This window comes from Haliotis asinina, chromosome 1, assembly GCF_037392515.1.
Source record: "Haliotis asinina isolate JCU_RB_2024 chromosome 1, JCU_Hal_asi_v2, whole genome shotgun sequence".
Taxonomy (NCBI): domain Eukaryota; kingdom Metazoa; phylum Mollusca; class Gastropoda; order Lepetellida; family Haliotidae; genus Haliotis; species Haliotis asinina.
The window spans coordinates 72,001,417-72,007,700 of record NC_090280.1 but is presented as its reverse complement, the minus strand read 5'-3'; positions in this window follow the sequence as shown (position 1 = coordinate 72,007,700).

Below are 6,284 nucleotides of genomic sequence, written 5' to 3'. Positions count from 1 at the left end.
TATATATATATATAAAGGCTAGTGGTCGTGTTGAGACGGGGACACGGACACAGAATTTGACTGGAGTAATATCTTTCTGCATCTGTCAACGCCTGAATCTTCATAGCCGTCAGACCGCTCGCTGTGTTACATTCTGCATAAGTGTTTCTCTCTCGCACTAAGAATTTGGTGAGTTTTGCTATATTATATTTTGTGACCCATTGCCTTTGATTTTGTCTCACTTGTATTGTATTTGAAATCAATATTGTGTAATTGACCTGTGACCTTGTATAACTTGATCTCTCGCTTAGATCTAATAACACAATATATGAATGTTTTAGACTTGTCTTTGTTCTGTTTTCTGGTTCATGGGGGGAGGTTCTTAAATCGTTTGTCAAGGCAATTTCTTAACCGTAACACAGGCAAAATGTTCATCAAGTTGCAGTCTCTCAAAACATGCTCCCTGGAAGGGTAAAATCTTCCATAAGAAGACTTTACTTCAAAGACTATATTGCTTGTGCTCTCTAGAATAGATCCTTATTCTCAAAATTAACAACCAACCCTCTACCTTTCGTTTATCCACTTAGCTCTTGGGCGAATAATGATGGCTTCCATATCAGCTTTGCGAATCTTGGTTTCTAAGATGTTGGTTTCTAAACGTTTTGTGTCATCTGATCAATCTTGTTCTTTTTGGATCTAGTGTTTTTGAAAAAATGAAGAATATGAAATAGACTTTCCATTAGAAGAGTTTCCAAAAACAAATGATCATTAATAGAAAAATCAATTTCACACAAGTTAACCTCACCAATATCACTATCATGATCCAGTGAAGGAGCATATTGTTTGACAATATAGCTATTGCACAGAGAAAACATATTTAGAATCTCTTAATAGTCAGACTAGTAAGGCTCATCGTCAGGTCAGGGTGTTTACCACCTGTACTCAAATGCCGGCACCTATTGTTCTAGGTTGAGATTCAGTCGATCATGGCAGATAGATAAACAATAGAGGGATTAATTATAGTCTGTCATAGAAAAGTTGGCGGAAGGTAAAACTGGCTTATGTCATTTATTCACGTATCACAGCGTATTATATCACATTATAGTTATAACTACTACACCATTTGTACATACACATAACATACATTACATATAATAATTTACTTAATGAGAGAATATAAAGAATAGTTCATCATTTAATCATGTCAGCATACGTCACTTCATTTCATGTGCCAACACATGTTAATAATTTAGCTCACGTATACATAATATATTGTATTATACATATATTACATATTACATAACATCATCATATACATTCTATTTTAATGACTACATATTTGTCACAGTATTGTCAAATTACAGCACACAAATTACAATACAGTTGTTTTTTTTTCATTTTCGATTCCAGAGACCAGGTTTCGATACTTGCTTCTCTTTGGTGGCAGTCTAACACCAGCCTGGACCTGCAGGACAACTGCTTCTGTGTGACACTGCTCCTTCTTGATTAGGTATACGAACTTGTAGATATTAGGATGAGTGGGGCCGGACTTGTTCAGTTCTGAATGCCACCCCTCAAGGTGATTGGCGGCCCTGAACTGATGGTGTGAGTGGTTCCATATACCGCGGCCATCATTCTCGACCCGCTGCTCTGTGACGTAGTCTGAGAATCAAACGATTCTGCCGTCGTCAAGGTCAACGTCCTCAGTGGTAGCCAGCCAGACGTCAACTCATCTGTTTGATACCCCTTCTGTCTGGCATGATTAAACAGTGTTCACTTTGTGAGAACAAGTCACTGGCGACTCTTGACAACTTGAATGAAACAGACTATTACATGAAATGCTGTGAACTGTGACATTTATTCCTTTATATCAAAATATAGGGTGCCGGCACAGTGAGGTTAAACCCTACACAGCCAAGACAGCGAATGGGACTTCTCCCAGGAAACGCTACCTCGTCGAACCCATCAAGCATTTTCCAGAGAATATGTAGACTCCCCAACACTGCAGCCTTATGCGTTACCCAGAGTGTTAGAAGGGCTGCGATTCCGGCGGAGACCATGAAAGAAAATTCAGCATAGCAGAACTTGGGTAGCTAATTAACACCACAGGTGCGTGTATAGCTTAGAAACAGAGTTAGAAAGACATACAGCTACATAGACCCTACCCTAGTACTGTTATGCTGAATTTTCTTTTGGGAGACGATGCTATGTTTTGCTGACGAGTTATGATTCTCAAGTAAACTTCAATACATAGACACCTGGTTTGATTTATGGAAATGGTGTGATGTCAACAAATATAAAACGTCAGAACCAAAGGATGCTCAGTAAGTAATTCTTAAATGTTGAAGGAAGGAAAACCGATTACGTGTTTCATGCTTTGCACTATATCAGGGGCCGTAGGAGAAAGTAAAATTGGCCTTGGTATTGATACTAACAGTGCCCATGTTGACTTAAATGATAAAGTGCACGGTAAACCCTCAGCTATTAATTTAATGTATGAATATCAAGAATTCATTAACTTGTTCGGCATTGTACGCTTCCAACAAACAAACACCGACATATTTGATGATTTAGACATCCTCGGTTACTCACCTATACACATTCAGCATAGATCGATGTCCAGTCAAAAATCTGGTGGAATTCAAAGATAATACAACAGTATATAAAGATCTCAGTACCGAATATGTCCTCTCTGGATAGAAATAGTCAGTGCCCTTACTCCTAGTGAAGATGTCATGTATGTTGGTGTTGTGTATCTTCCTCCAGAAGGATCGAAATACTTTAATAATGACGCATTCTATGAAATTGAACAATCGGTATTACACTTTCAGACTCTCTCTCAAGGTGTCTGTTTAGTGGGTGATTTCAATGCTAAGACTATCATATGATTTGACTATTGTTGTGTATATAAGCATATCATTGATGATTTAGACATTAACTTGTCAGGTATTGGAAATGATTTTGATCCTGAAACTATTTTAGCTTCTTTAAATTTGCCTCTTCAAAGAACTTAGGAGAATAAATAGTCATGGATTTGAATTACTTCATACGTGTAAATGCCTGAACATGTACATATGTTTATCTGTAATGGTTGAATACAACAGGATAATGTGGTGGGTACTCTCACAGTTATTGACTATCTGATTGCTTCTCCATCAGTACTAAGAATAATATCACATTTTAATGTAGTGGAGTTTTTACCGTTTCACTCGGCCGTACACTGTCCAATGTCCTTTTCCATCCAAGACATTGAGTTGTCCAGTACTCGAGCAGTCTCATCTTAGCAATAACAGTGGTACACCCATTCAGGCAAGTCAACCTAATCGTTTTGATGACAAACGTGTTGCCCAGTTTCAGGACAACATTGATGTGGAGAAGCTTGACATCATACTCAATCGGCTCCAGAAGATGTCAAGAGAAATCGTCGACAAAATACTTGTGAGTAACATCGGTACTGATATCTCTGGAGGAAAAGACATTTGACATTAATAGGGAAAATAATGGTTGGTTAAAACTTTAGTACTCTCATCACTGGTGCATATATTCACTTCAATCCCAAATCCCCCAAAGGAATTCACTGATAAATTAAACGATTATATATTTTTTTTAATTCATCTGGAATGATAAGCGGTTTAGATAAAGCGGACAACACTTGTTAGAAAATATGAAGAAGGGGGACTCAGAATGGTTAATGTAGAGGTGTTCATATACTCATTACAACTGTCAGTATTAAATAAATATCTACAAAATAAAAATACTAGCCCTAGTACCTTTCCATTCAAGGATATATTTCTGCTAGGAGTCAACATTGAAAATTATGTGAATATAATGAATCCCTACTGGAAAGATGTGTTGGCGGCATGGGAAATATTCTATAGAACACATAACACTTATTTTACAGATATTGACCAAATCTTATCTGAACCCCTTTGGTTCAACCATCAATTCCAAAATAGTAATTTTATCATAAGACATTGATATCTTAAAGGTATTCACTCTATAAGAGACTTGTGTAATGATCAAGGTAGTGCATTCAATGAACGCAAGAAAACGTACAAAATCTTGATTACTACCAGGTTCATTCAAATACAGTGGAAGCTGCCAAAACCGGCATCTGTCCAATCCGACAAGTTGTCAACACCAGCATAAAGTCTCAGTTACAACCGTGGCTTGTACATCACCAGATCAACAATCCAACACGCTGTTTAAAGGGGCACTGATGCGGAGCAATTTCCGTGGACTGGTGTAAACTTTTGTTATTGTTTTTCTCCCGTGAGTACCCGGATGGTATCCCAGAATTCGTGACTGGTTCGTGACCTCTGCTGCGCACTCCGTAAGCGCAATTGATAGTTTAATAATAGACAGATCAACTTAGGTGAAGTCATTTTTGCTTCATTACAAATGTATTATGAAAACAAATGAAACACTTTGAAGGTTAATCATCTGCCAGTGGTAGAAATGGTAAAAAAACTAATAGGACGGAAAAATAACGAAGCCAATGTACGTCTCTATATTTTGTCTCATAACACTAATTAGTTTATTGTCATATTTGTATGATTCTGAAAATTAATAAAAGAACACACGATCTGCTTATACTCATAGTAAATTTCTAACATAACAGCAACATTTATACATTGTATAGATTGCCAATGTGGATCCTATTTCACACACATACGCGATCGAGTGTGTGTTTTCTGTCAAACAGATTCTGCTGAATGCTACAACAAATAAATTAAAACAAAATGCAAATAATGAATGTAAAACAGACTAATTTTATAGCAACAATGTCAGGCTACTACCTTGTTCAGGAATGTATCGATCAATATCCACGAAAAAGAAATCGTATTCCATTCATCTGCAGCTGGTAAATAATCCTGCTCTATGTCGCGTGTCTTACAACTGTCTAGTTTGCGAAAAAGTAACACATCGTTTCACGTCATTCGTTGGTGAAAACCAGATAAACCTCTCATTGGTCTCCCAAGATAGCACACCTGGCAAACTAATTGTATGATGTCCACTATTCTAAGTAATTTAGTTAACCAATAATGAGCAATCAATCATTCAACGCAAGGGTGGTTAATTCTTTGAAGGGAGGATGTTGTTTTTGCACTCACTTTTCACGACAGGGTGTAGTCATCTACACACACTGCCTTTTGACAAATCCGCTAGAAGATAAAAGTAATTAATCAATCAGTGTGTTATCGGTTAATCCTTTGATCGACGTTTGTTTTTGTAACTCAGCTGATAAACCCTCTTGCATCACTTACATGCACATATTACATAACATACGATACATTTTCCATTACAGACCTTAATTTATAATGTTGAGTATTTACTCCAGACAGGAGAAATGCCAAATGGCAACCTTTGTTGAGTAACCGAAGTGGTGTTACTACTAATTATACCTGTTATAAATTCATTAATTGACCATCCAGAGAATGATGACAAATAACACGTGTAGCTTTACACCATCAAACGCGAGTTACAGCAAGGAAGATGTAATCTCTGTGTCGCATGCAGCCTGAAAACACTTATGGGCCGAAACTGTTTTGAGGATACCAACGGAATTTCGTTACATAAGGAATACTGACAGGCATTTGCTGTGTACTTGGGTAAATAGGTGAAATAAGGGGGTTTTTTACGTAAGAAAATTTTCAGATTTCTCTACCAAAGGCAAAGTCATCGTTTTATATTTACGAATTCAAATAAATCAACTCTGTGTTTTTATTATCATAAATAATGAACCATTGTAGCTACCAAATTTTACGTATATTTGCTATCACAGCTGAACCAACACTCAAAACTACCTATATATATAAAGCTTTGCAATCTTCCGTACTGAAACAAATGGCTTGCTACGTGCCTGTAGACATCATATTTTCATGTAACATGATTAAATATCGAGGTTAAAAACACAGAAATAGGATCAAATTGGATCAGTAACTATACCATCCAAGCATCCGAAAAGAACTACACTGCTGGGATATTTGGTTACGATCAGACAAGGGATACCATGGATATTTTTAAACAAATGGCATATGATGGGCATCCGGCCTCCTGACTGTTTAGGTGAAGAAATTCTGCTAATATGGACAGGAGCCCAGTTCCTTTGTCTGTCACGGTCGAAGGAGCGGGCGCTGACCAATTTGCGGTTTGGTTTCGTAATTCGACCGTTGGCGAGAAACATTATTCGCTCCGCATCAGTGCCCTTTAAACCGGACTGTTTCTTACTGCCATAATACTGACTTAATGAACCATATACTTCTCGCTGTTAAAAAAGACATCCATGTATCAAGTATTAAAAA